A 13,427-nucleotide genomic window follows, 5' to 3' on the forward strand; every position below is an offset into this window, starting at 1 on the left:
GAAGGTTCCCTTTCCTCCACACCCTCTTCAGCATTTATTATTTGCAGACGTTTTAATGACGGCCATTCTGACTCAGGTGAGGTGGTACCTCATTGTAGTTTTGATTTGCATTTCTCTAATAATTAGCAGTGATGAGCATTTTTTCATGTGCCTATTGCCCATCTGTATGTCTTTTCTTTGGAGAAATGTCTATTTAGCTCCTATTTCTTTAGAGAAATGTCTATTTAGGCCCATTTGAAAATAGGTCTTTGGATTTCAATTTTTTTTACAATGTATCATGTCACATTGTTCTAAAATCAATAGCTGGAAAGTGTATTCATCGCTATTCATTGCCCACTTTCCAGATGCTTCTGGCTATCAGAAGCTGTGCCGAGGCTCTGTGAGATCTAGGAGTACATGAGGTCGGCTCCCTCTGTGGGAGGGAGCTAGCACAGCCCCATGGATTAATAACTGTGAAGGAGAATGTACCACTGTAAAGCTAAGGCAGACCACAGTGGGACATGTGGAGGCGCAGAGGGAGAAAGGAGGGAATATTACTTACTTATACCTTACGTCGTTCCCAAAAGGTTTAGGGTGGCTATGAGGCTGTGTGTCCATAAAGGTTTCTAGGGTATGATCTGATCTTGAAGTGAAAGCAGGATTCAAAGAGGACAAGACAGAGACAGGCATTCCAGGAGGAGGGAACAGGTTGTGCAGAGATACAGAACATGTGTGAGGCCTCACGTAGCCCAGGATGGCTGGAAAGGAGGGCGTGGTGAGAAATGCTGAAGGAAAGGGGAACTCTGTTCAGACTCCCTATTTACCAGCCCACTGTGGGCACCATTGTGGATAAGGCCATCTCCCCAGAGGCTGATCTCTTTAGCCTCAGTCGGTGTATTGTCTCAATAATGCTGTGTAACAAACTCCCTGACTTCAGTGGCTTGAAATAATAAGCATCTAATTTACTATTCTGTGGGTCAGCTGGGTGGCTGGGCTCTGCTGTGTGGCTCTTCAGGTCTCAGTTGGGCTCACTCACATCTCTGCAGGTTGGCTGGCCATTGGCTGCCCTAGGCTAGCCTTGGCTGGGGTGACTAAGATGCCTTGGCTCTGTTGCACATGTCTCTCATCCTCCAGCAGGCTAGCGTGGACATGTTCTCATTGCTGATGGCAGAGCATGAGAAGGCAAGTTCTGATGTGAAAGCCCATTTCAAGCCTGCTGGCATCCCATTAGCCAAGGTAAGTCACATGGCTGGGCCCAAAGGGGCAGGATAGGGCAGGGAAGAGCCATGTAGAATCACACAGTAAGGGGCATGGAGGCAGGGAAGGTGAAACATTGGGGAGATGAATGTGATCCACCATAGTCATTTTTCACCCAGCCTTGCTTGGCACAAGTGTCCACACCCACTTCCCTGGATAGGTGCAGAGCGAGCCTCCAGGACCTAGTTCAAATTCTGCCTTCTCAGGGGAGTCCTCCTTGATGGCTTAGCCCTCAACTTAGCTCAACTTCTTGGTCCAGTGAGGGCTCAGGTAGGGGTGTGTGTGTGTGTGTGTGTGCGCGCGCGCGTGCGCGTGGGTGTGTGTGTGTGTTATTACCTCAAGCAGATGGTGGGAACTGGTGAGCAGCTGCCTGTTTCTTTATCATCCCACCACGTTGGGCTGTGAAGCACAGAGGTGAATCACACACATTCCGTGCCCTCCAGGAGGCCCAGTTCTCTGAAGGAGACACTCCTGCCAGCAGTGACAACCCAGCATGACAAGGACCAGGACACAAAGACCACGGGGCACAAAGAGAGACGAGGGGCAGCAGTGGGCCCAGCCTGGCAGCCAGGAAAGGCTTTCTGAAGAAGGTAAAGCTTAAATGGAGTCTAGACTGAGTAGAGGAAGAGGATGGACCAGTGCTTATAGACAGGGCTGGGAGAATCTATCCTATGCAGAGGGGATAGCGTGAGCAGAGGCCTAGTGGTGAGAGCAGGTGGGCGTATTTGAGGAATGGCCATGGCTGCATGAAGCTGAAGCCAGGGGGGTGTGTTGGGGAGAATGGGGATCAGCCTGGAGAGGTTGACAGGGGCCATGTCTCCGCACCGTTGATGTCAGTGCAGGATGAGGGAGGCCATGAAGCTGAGCTGGAAAGCTGGCTCTGGAGTGGTTGGGACAGACCAGAGGCCAGAAGAACATGTGTGACATCTCTGCCCAAGGGGGAGATGAGGAAGGTCTGATCCGAGCAGAGGTAGTGGGACCAAAGAAGAGGGAGTGGTTTAGAATCTATAGGACTTGGTGACCTGTAAGATGTGGCCCCCAAGGCAGAGACATCTTGGGCCCAGGATTCAGGGGCCAGAGCTGTGGGCATGGGGGGGTCCCCTGAAGTCTAAGGGTTAGTAGGGCTGGCTCTGAGAGACTGGTTAGAAGTCACGGGACATAGACTAGGGCAGCTCAGGAGCCAGGGTCCCGCAGAGGTCAGAGTTCTAGACTCCTGGGCTGGGCCTGGGCTGCAGACAGGCTTCTGTGCAGCACCTGCCGGAGGGCCCTGGCCTCCCTCTGGAGCAGCTTGGCGCAGCCCGTACTCCCCCGCCTGCTTCTTCTTCAACTGGCACATCCTGACATGACTGCACAGCTGACAAAGAGCAGAGCGATCTTGAAAAAGCCGCAGAAGAAAAGAGGTATCAAAGCACCTTCCCAGACCTGCGCTCTCTCCCCAGCTCCAAAGCCTGCTTCAGACACCCCACTCACGTCACAGGCCTGAGGGGGAACGAATGATCACCAGGGAAGCCCCAAGTCGCATGTCCCTTCCTTGGGGAACTTCAAAGACAGCCCTGACCGACCAACCTCCTGTTTCCCACCAAGAGTGGAGGTCTGAGGAACCCCTGCCACTGGGAACCTTTGGTGCCTTCTCCTCTGACCTTTGGCTGACAGCAGCTCAAGAAGCCTCCCTTCTCCCCCTCCACCCCACGATGTCCTCTCACCCCTGGGCTCCCTTTGAGAACTTGTCACTACTTGTGCCCCCTGGCCCAGAGACGGGGCTTCTCCGCTCTACCAAAGCCTGAGTCTGGCTCAGTGTGCTGGTGGCCCAGCCTGCTTTCCCTGAAGAGTTGGGCCTAGCTCTCAACCAGCTGCTAAGGGCGGTGAGGCCTCTGGATCTCAAATTAAGAATTCCTTGGGGGAAGAACCATGCTCTGTTGAAGCCTTTTCTTTCTTTCTTTTATTTATAGGCAGGAGCTGGGTTTTGGAACAAGTCCTGGCTGCAGAATCAGGAGACCTGGGTTCCTATCATTTGACTTTGGGAAACCTCTTTGGGCTTCATTTCCTTCAGCTCTGGAATGGGGCTAATAAGCTTCAGAGCCTGATCTGTGAATCAAATAAGGTAATACATCTGAAAAAGTCTAATACTGCCTGGCACATAGTAGGTGGTAATTAAAAAAAAAAACATTAATTCAGTAGTGTACATAAGAAGTTACCACGTACCCCCTATTCCTAGTACATGGGGAAGCCCCAGAAGGGAAGGACCTCGGAGAGTTCACAGGTGGGTCCTGTTAAATATCCCTGCCCCACACCCTGTGACAAAGAACACAGGTCAGGATTATTCCAGCCAACAGGTACCAGGGTAGAAGAGCTCAGTGCTGAGAGCATAGGTCAGGCTTCCAGGGCTGTGGGAACTGGGGCAGGAGATGGTGCTGTGGGCTGGGTGATCAGGAAGGAGGGAAGTGAGCTGGGCCTAGCATTTTGAAAGGCAGCGGGGATGGATATAAGACATCCTCTTAAACCCAGTGTGGTGCTGGCCAGGGGCCCTTCAGGGGGCCCTCTCCCCTGGAAGGAAAAGGCTATGGTCTATGAATGCTCAGTCTCTTGATGGACAAGGGGCATGTCCTACTGGTCTGACCCAGAGAGGTCAAACAGTCCTACACTGCAGGCCTTAGGCCAGGTCTCCCTGGGCCCAGGATGGTGAGCATCCTGGAGCATTTGCTGCCACAGACCAACCTGGGAAATGACAGCACTTTTGCTGTTGGAATTGGAAGCCTGGAGCACAGAAACTGCTCATGCACCAGGAGGTGGCTGGAATGTGAATCCGCTTCTTGGCCTTCAGAAGCAAGCCCTGGAGTTCCTGGGCAGGGAGAGCAGAGCTGGTTAAGATGCAGAGAGGGGTGGGGAGAACCAGAAGAAGGCTGAGCACACCCAGGGCTCCTCCAGGGCAGGAGCCTGTGCATCGTCTTTTCCCCAGAGCACAGGGGCTGGTGCAGTAACGGTGGGAGTGTTTGTCAAATTGGTTTGATAAGAGAGATATAGAGTGAGATACAATCACAGAGAGGGGGAGACAGACAGACAAAGAAGCCAAGAGATGAAAAGACGTGCAGAGTCAAGTAGAAAAACCTAGAGAAATAATGGAAATGGAGAAAGGAGAGAGAGGAGAAATAGAGCAGAGATGGAGAAGGAGAGAGAGAGAAGATCGTGTCTTCAGCAGGTCCCAAAATAGCAGATGCTGGCTCTGGCAGCCTGCCCCGAGATGGCCCCTTAATTGGGGCTGAATTCAGCATTCTCTGAGCCCAGCGCAAGTGTCGCTGAGGACGGCATGTACTGGGCCAAGGTTGACAGAAAAGGGCCCAGCTGGAGCTGGGATGTACACGGGGTGTGTGGCTTCCTGCCCTAGGCTCCCCAAGCCCTTTCCAGCTCCCGACATTCACACTCAGCTCGCTCGTGGATCCTGCTCTGAGAAGGTGGCTCAGCTCTGGTGAGGTCAGAGCCTCTTCTGCTCGCATGAGGAGTGGGGAGAGGGATTGGGCTGAAGGAGCAGGGAGATGGTGGAGGGGAGTGGATGCTTATTGCATTTGGGGAAGAGACAGTGGTTGGAAAGTTGGATACTTGGTGTGTTATTTTAGGGACAAGTTGTACTTTCACAAAACAATCTTAACAGGCTGATTTGTCTGCTCACGTGCTCTCTTCCAGAAGCCAGCACCCTGTTGTGTGGCCCCAGCAGCCATAATTTCAGGTACCACGCCCTCTCCAACCCATTCCCCTGTTGCTTAGGAAGAAGGGCTGGTCCTGTGTCTTAAGGGAACACAGCCTCTGCTCCAGCCAGGTATAAAAGGAGGTCTGGCTGGATTCCATTTCCCCTTAGGACAAAATGAAAATGCCTGCTATTACTTGTGCCATGAAGAATTTTCACTGGATGCCAAGAATTTTCCAACAGCATGAAAATCAAGACTAGCATACAGGGAGAGTTGAGTTGATTGACCATCACCCACCTCCCTGCTCTATCACATGGAAAATTCCAAACTTTTCCTATAGACTTACGCCACATCTGTGCTTGTGATGTTCAGTATTGGGTTAACTAAAAAGTGTTAATTGGCAATTATGTGGAAAGTGCCCCAGACCCAAAAGAAGAAGGGAAGGGAATTCATATTTGTTGAGCACATTTTTATATGCCAGGCACTGTGCTAAACAGGCTTCCTTATGTTGTATCATTTAATCCTCCTGACAGGTCTGTGATGTTCTTATTATCATTTCTGCTTCAGACATGGGAATAGTGACTTGAAGAGATTAGGGAATTTGCCCAAGTTCACGCAGCCAGTTAGTGTGGGAGCTGGAGCCCAAACCCTGAGCTTCTTGTGTTCAAAGCCTATTTGACCATGCCAGCTGACCCAGAGAACATCAGGGAAGGCCTGCTGCTAGAAGCAAGTCTGGGGACTGTCATAGAAAGTGGAGTGGGCAGTCTTTAGGCGACTGGAGAAAAATTGATATACAAGGCAGCTCTACTCTGCCTAGGTGGGCCTGGTTCTGTGTAGCTAGATGGTGGGCAGGGGTGTCAGCAGGAAGCCTAATTCCATGGGGCCAAGACTTTAGGTTGGGTTCACCTGGAAGCAGACTCTGAGATGACTAATATGCAAAATTTATTGGGGAGTGGCCTCAGGGCCAATGCTTGTGGGGGAGGAAAGGGAGCAGGATTGGGCAGAGGGAGAGGTTGGGCTGCAAGGCAGTCTCAGTGAAAGCCTCAGCTGATTCTGCAGGAGCCCTGATGCTGGAATCATCCTTCAGAGTTGTCTCGAGTTGGGGTGAGGGAGCTGGGCCTTTATACCCTGTCACTGACTAGTCATTGGGTATCGACTGCCCTGGAAAGGGGATGTGACCTTGGACAAGGACACTTTCTTCTGTTGAGGCAATTCCCATAGAGGATGGACATATGAGAGCTATCAAACAACCACCTCCCTTCAGCTGTGAGAGTGAGTCCTGTAAGGGCCAGTTGGGTGAGGCAGCACGGCCTCCATGACAAGAGTTCTCAATGATACCAGTGGGAGAGGTGGCTGGGGAAGACATCCAGCATAATAAAGATCATGGGTGAGGATTTCCTAGGAGCAAGGGTCTTACAGCCTATGGGAGAAAGAGAAGGAAGCTGGGCTGAGGAGTTCTGCAAGGCAACTTGAAGTTTGAATATGTCCCCTCTGATCCCTGTGCCAACAATGCCACACAGAAAAGGTGCCCAGGATGGGATTCTGGAAGGAAAATTAAAGCTGAGGACAGAATCATTCCCTGGCTAACATGTCATACAGAAAGAACCTGAGTGCCTAGCCCTGTGTGGAGCTGAAATGAGTAGGAAGATAAGAAGGAGAGAACGGAAGAGACAAGTAAAGGACAAGTTGGTCCTGTCTCAAGGCATTCGCATTCTGGCTGGCTCCCACAGCTTCATATGTGGGAGCAGGCAGAGAGCAGCACACGGTGTGCTCCCAGCCTGTCTTAGATGGTTCTGCCAGATTTGGGGGTAAATTAATTCAGAGAAGGGAGCCAGCAAGGTGGGAAAGTCAAGGAGAGATTCTCAGACCAGAAGAGACTTAGATGAGCCTTAAATAAGGGAGAGGACTCAGGCCAGGCAAGCAGGGATCCGCACTCCTGAAATGTCCTCTCACTTCCCTGCTCTGCGAGCCTGGGGGAAGGGAGTCCATACTCACCAGGGCTGGTGCATCTCCAGATTAAGAGGTGACCCAGAAAAGCATCCAGTCTTTTTTTTTTGCGGTACACAGGCCTCTCCCGCTGCGGAGCACAGGCTCCGGACGCACAGGCCCAGCAGCCATGGCTCACGGGCCCAGCCGCTCCGCGGTATGTGGGGCCCTCCCGGACTGGGGCACGAACACGTGTGCCCTGCATTGGCAGGCAGACTCTCAACCACTGCGCCACCAGGGAAGCCCCGGTCCTTTTTTTTATCTTTATAAACCCTCTTTGCCTTCCCAGGCACCCTGGATCTGTCCGTGGTGCTGAATCACGGTACAATTGTCCAAGCCTCACCTGGGGAGGATGAAGTCTGCAGTTTCTCCTGTAAGAAAGAAGCAAGCTGAGCCTCTTCAAAGAGGGTTTGTGTATGGGGGCTGAAGCCAACACCAGGAGATCTGCCCCTGATTACCCAGGCCTTAACTTCCCTTCATTGGACAGAGCAGGACAGGATAAGTAGACCTGTCCAATCTGATGAGCAGAGCACAGGGGCTACCACATCCTTGGTGCCTATGAGTAGAGCATAATGTGGGCCATTTAAAGACGTGTCCTCAAGGGAGCTCCTTTTTGGTAATGGAACCATTTTGTATCTTGATTGTAGTGGTGGTAGTACAGATTTATACATGTGATAAACTTATAGAACTATACATATACACATACAAAAAAAAAGGAATCCATGCAAAAACAGGTAAAGGCTGAGTAAGACCTGTAATCTAGTTAATTGTATTGTGCTAACGTCAATTTCCTGGTTTTGAACTCACTATAGTTATCCCTACATTCCCCCATACCACTGAGGGAGCTGAGCGATGGGTACTTAGGACCTTTTTATACTATTTTTTGCAACTTCTTGAAGTCTATAGTTATTTCAAAATTTAAAAATTAAAAAAGCACATTGTGCCCAATGGCTGGGCCTGCTTATGATCCCCTTATCAGCTGCCTCTTCTTCACCATCTAGATCCTTTGGGGGCCAAGCTCAAGTTTTTCCTTCTCCAGGCAGCTTCCCGATTACCCATGCGCACTTATAGCACTTAGGCTGTGAACTCATAGCCAGGGCTCTGTCCTCTGTGGTTTCATGTGTCTGTTTTACCTTCCCAACCATCCTGAGAGCTCCCTGAGGGTGGGGTTTGGGGGTTGGATCTTCTGGGTCTTTCATCTCCTTCTCAGATCCTGAGGATACACAACTGGTGCTCAATTATACCTTGATGACAGACTGCTAAATATCTGCTTCCCACAGGACCTAGGCTTTCCCAAGCCCTTCACTGCCTCCTTCCTTCCACAGGTCCTGTTAAGTCCAGCTTTGTGGCAGCCTGTCTCCAACAAACATATGAGGAAATGAGAGAACATTGAACTTGGAGCCACAAGAACCAGTGCATCAGGAACCACTTACTGCATATCCACATCATGACAGTGTTTAACATGCATTGTATCTAATCTAAGCTTCATAACAACCCTGCAAATAGGGAGCTGCACCCCCATTTTACACATGAGGACAGACACACTGTTGGAAGGGGTAGAAGTAACAGAATTGAAAACCAAGTTCTGTCTGTTTCCCAGCTTTGCCACCTACAAATCATGTAAACTTGGGCCAATTGCTTAACCTCTCTGCTCTTCGGTTTCCTTATCTGTAAAATGGGAAGAATAATACCTTCATCACAGGGATTTTGTGAGAGGTAATGAAATAACCTTCATAGCATTTGTTTTTCTGTGGATTCCTTGAAGGCAGGGCCAGGCCTGAGGTGTGGTGGATGTTTACTATGTGTTTGCTGAAGTAATTGGTGAATGATTTAATGATTGAAAGAATGAACAAATGCTTGTAGAGTGCTCCCTCAGTTTTGAGCACAGGGTAGGAACTCTCTAAATGTTAGTTCCTTCCTATTTTCCTCTTCATTCCACCCCAGCCCTTTCTGGCATGAATTCCCATCCAACCATTGCCAGAATGGTAGAGAAGCTTCCGGTCCCTTCTGTTCCCAAAGGAAGGAAAATGTGCCCCTTGCAGTTTGGGGAGTTTGGGCATGGGAAGGAGGCAAGCCCGGGCTGGTTTTCCCTCTGCCCCGGAACTCATTCTCAGGCCCCAGGAATGGCTGTGCAAACCAGTAACCTGGGTGGTGGCCACTCTGGGGTCTTTTCCAGGGTGCCTAGAGAGTGAGCTCCAAGGGTTGGACCTGCAACCCCAGAGTTCTCCCACAAAGTAACCCTATACAAATGGGTCAGGGGATCCAGGGAGGACTGTGAAACACCCACTTCTGGGGGAAAAGACAGTAGGGCCTTAGAGCATCTGTGTGCCTGTCCCTCACACTGAATCTTGGAATCCAAGCTTGTGAGGGACCTTGCATATCATTAACGCATGATTCAGAAGGTTGATTCCTGTCCAAGGAACTGGTCCAAGGCTTGACACTACTAAGGATGGGGGACTTACTACTTCCTGGGCATGGCCATTCACTGCTCAAGCTGGTGGGATGGGCAATAAAGATCATTCCTGAATTTCTGGAATCCAGGGGTGCCTGAGGCAAGCTGAGAGAGCAGTGGCTGCATAGTTGAAGGCTCCATGGCCAATTCTTTTCACTGTGATGCCTGGGAGAGAATCTTGCATTTGCCTGGAGGGTTCAGGCCGATAGGTAAACCCCTTGGGGAGAGGTAAAGCAGCTACAGAATTCACACTAAAGTGTAAATGATTGACAGGCTAGGTTCTTCCCTGCCTGATCAAGGCCTGGCCTGCTGGTCCCAAACAGAACTCTGAGGGGCCATTCCATGCTGTTCTTGCTTCCAAGGCTGTTTGACCAGATGGATAGACAGCACATCCCTAATGCTCCCTCTCCCCTTGGCTACAATATCCCACTTCCCTGTTGGCCCCAGGAGTCCACTTTGGTATAGGATTATTGGGTTTAATCAATATGTCCCTGGTTTGACATAATTCCCCTCATTCTGGCTCAGTTATGCAGCCTCCATTCCTTCTGCCTCTTCCTAACTTCAGGGCTTGAAAAGAATTCCTGACACTTACAAGGCCCTTCTCGTAAAACATCCCCCATGGTTGAACATGTATGGATTTATAGTCCCATTTTAAGGATGAGGAATCGAAGCCTGTGCAGGTGACGGTAAAGGGACTTGCCTAAGGTCACACAGGGTGACCCCTACAGGGCTGACTCTAAATCCCAGGGCTCCTAGTTTCTGCTCCTGCACTTGGCTCAGGGTTCGTGTCCTCACCAACCTTTCAGTCTGCCAGCAAGCACCAACTGCAGTGGTTTTACCTTTTTTTACAACTGCCAGCAAACACCATCCTTTACCTCCAGTTCTTCCAGCTTGGACATGAGTGCCTGCTCTCTGGAAGAAACAGGGCTTTGTCTTCAGGAAGCTCATGTTCGGGTGTATAGACAAGAGTGTGACCCAGGGAGCAAGGAGATGCGGCAAGCGGGGGGAGGGGCAGGCTGAAGGGGTCAGAGCATGGAGACCAAAGAGGGCTGGGAGATCCCCGAGGCCTTCCTGGAAGAGAGCGCTTGAGGGCTTGCGGCCCACTGTGTGGGCAGGGCAGCTTCTTGAGAGGAGTGTCAGCGAGGTGATGGGCTCCTTTTGGGGACAGAGGCTGGAGAGTCAGTGAGGATTCTGTATAAATCCTCCCCACCTGCAGATATTTGCTCTTGCCATCGCACAACTCCTTGCTCAGCAGAGTCCTCCAGATACCCAGAGCCCCTACTCAAGCTTGGTGCTTCCATCCCCAGAGGCCAAATGCCCTTCCCAGGTCCACAAGCTGCCCCCACAGCTACTTCTAAAGATAGGCCTCCAGAGGGAGTCTGGATCCCATCCTCATTCTTTCCCTTCCTTCCACCCCCCCACCCCAGCATGGAGCATGTTCTAACGGCAGCAGCATCCTATGTCAGAGACTCCCCAGAAGTCCCCAATGGGCTTGATGAGACGTGATAAGCTGGACTGTGGGAGCAGGGCTAGTTTGCACCAGTAACACTCCAACCTTGCCTCTAGTAGAGGTCAATATTTTCTTCTAAAATGTGTAGTGGAAGGAAGCCTTAGGCTGGGCCCAAAATGAAGTGCAATCTCTGGATAGGCAGGGCTTAGTTATAGGAGTTAGTGGTTAGAGGGTGTCCCAAACAGTGACACAAACACGGTCTTTCTCTTTGGTTTTGGGAAGCAGGAAAGGACACACAGCCCTATCCACGTGGCTTTATTGTGTGTCCTTCTCTTCCCTGAGGACCCAGCCCCAAGCCAGGTGCTGCTGCGGGGGAAGCAGAGGAGGCAAAGCCCTCCCACCAAGGAACTCCCGGCTCTGGAGGCCGGATCAGCCTCACACAGAGCACAGTTCCCAAGCACATTAGTTTCCTACGGCTGCCATGATGAATTACCACAGATTCGGTGGCCTGAAACAACACAAATTAATTTTCTTACAGTTCCGGAGGCCAGAAGTCTGGCGCAGGTCTCAATGGCTAAAATCAACATGTCGACAGGGCTGTATTCCCTTCTGGAGGCTCTAGGGGAGACTGTGCTTCCTTGTCTTTTCCAGCTTCTAGAAGCTGTCTGCATTCCTTGCCTCTTGGCCCCTTCCTCCATCTTCAAAGCCAGAAATGCTGGTTGTGTCTTTCTAATGCAGCACTCTGATATCGACTCACTTGCCTCCTGCTTCTACTTTTAAAGACCATTGTGATTACTTTGGGCCAACCTGGAAAATCTAGGATAAGCTCCCTATTTTAAGGTCAGCTGATTAACAAACTTGATTACATCTGCAACTTTAATTCCCCTTTGCCATATAATATAACATATTCACGGGTTCCAGGGATTAAGATGTGGACCTCTTGGTGGGGGTTGAGGGGATTATTCTGCCTAGCACACCAAGTAAAGACATGGTAGTACACCCAGCCTCTACCAGTGGGGCTCAGTATCACCTCTGGAGCTTTTTAGAAGTGCAAATTCTTAGTTTCTACCCCCAGAGTCATTGAATCAGAAATTCTTGTGGTATGGCCCAGCAATCTATGATCTAATAATCCCTCTAGATAATTCTGAGGTACTCTAAAACATTAAGAACCATTGTTCTAGGGCACTGCATTTATCTGCTTGGTTGCAGTTGGGTCACAGGCATGTCTAAGTTTGGGCTCATGGGCAGGGAGGATGATGGAGCACACCTCCAAGGTTTCGTGGCCCAGGCCTGGAAACGGTACATACCACATCTGCTATTGGTGAGAATTTGGTCCACGACTGCACTCAGTTGTACGGAGCTTGGGAAATGTAGTCCCAAGCTGAGAGCCACATGGCTAACTACAACTCTATCATTATGGAAGATGGATTTTGGTATATAACTAGCAATCTCCGCTATAAATCCTTAGTTCTCTTCCATCTCACAGGAACAATGAGATCTGTCCAGATCACAGGCCTCATCTGATAAGCTAAATACACCCCAGAGGTATGTCCTCATCTATTCCAACTCAACCGTAGCTTCAATTACCTGGACATCCTGATGACAACAATAATCCTGAGGTCATTGTCCAATCTGGAATGAGGGTGAGCCTAGACGAGAGAGGAGAGAACGGCTTTGCAATGTTTGGGCCTGCCTAAGTGTGAGTAGACAAAAGTTGGGGTTGAGGGGCCGTATTTAGGATATTGGACATACCTACTTTGATTTTCCCCCTTGGAATCCATAAAACACTGGAGGTTTTCAAGATATCCTAAGGACGGCAGGATGGGGAACACACTAGTTACTGCCCCTCCTCCTCCAACCAATGTCATCAGCGCCAATATTTACTGAGTGTTCACCATGTCCCAGTCCCTGAGTTGTATGCTTAATGAGAAAGCGACACCAGTTGCTGAAGACTCGAGAAATGCTCAAAGCTTTAGGGGGTAAAATGGGGAAATAGCTGTCCATCCACCTCACTCTCCCACCACATTGTTCCAGGAGCTTCTTAGGGTAAGGTGATAGGCCTCTATCTTTATACTGGGCACAGCCTAGGGACAGAGGACAGAGACCTCCCCCCCCACCCTTGGGTTCAGAAGCCCAGTGAATGTGTCTCCCTGTTCTCTCTCCTCAGTCACATTGAGCTCCTCCATTCAGATGTTCTGACCTTGTCACAGGTGTCTGGATATTCACTGTCAGATGGCCTGTGTTTTTTCACCTTCTGGTCAGTGTTGGCTGAGCTTCCTACAGAAACACTGTCCTGAGCTGAGCTGTCCTGAGCTTGGCACCGGGCCATGACTTCTGCAGAGGAACTCTAAAGAATGTGCCTACATTTTCTGTGGCTGTCGGAGAAGTTGATGCCCGTTGGGCAGCTCAATGTACCCTAAGTGATGGCTCCCATGATAAATTCTGCTTAGAATTTAGTGTCAGGGATGTGTTTATGTCTCCTGAAAAACTGGCCTTCTGTTCTGGCAGGGAGAACACTGTATCCTTTTGGTTCCGCTTTGGTCTGAGCTGCCAGCAACCTTGGAGCTGAATTTAATGATTAATTGTGGCAAGCTCAATATTTCCAGCATAGGATGTAGTTCTC

The 13,427-nt window shown here is 50.3% G+C and overlaps 1 long non-coding RNA gene across 1 annotated transcript; it reads left to right on the top strand.

Moving 5' to 3' along the window:
* The first annotated feature begins 1,114 nt into the window (after positions 1–1,114).
* LOC116749924 lies at positions 1,115–8,728 on the top strand. The gene is made up of 4 exons (XR_004348733.1): positions 1,115–1,215; positions 1,680–2,636; positions 3,186–3,337; positions 8,228–8,728. It is a non-coding gene; the product is annotated as an uncharacterized LOC116749924 (long non-coding RNA).
* The last annotated feature ends 4,699 nt before the right edge of the window (positions 8,729–13,427 follow it).

This window comes from Phocoena sinus, chromosome 2, assembly GCF_008692025.1.
Source record: "Phocoena sinus isolate mPhoSin1 chromosome 2, mPhoSin1.pri, whole genome shotgun sequence".
NCBI lineage: Eukaryota > Metazoa > Chordata > Mammalia > Artiodactyla > Phocoenidae > Phocoena > Phocoena sinus.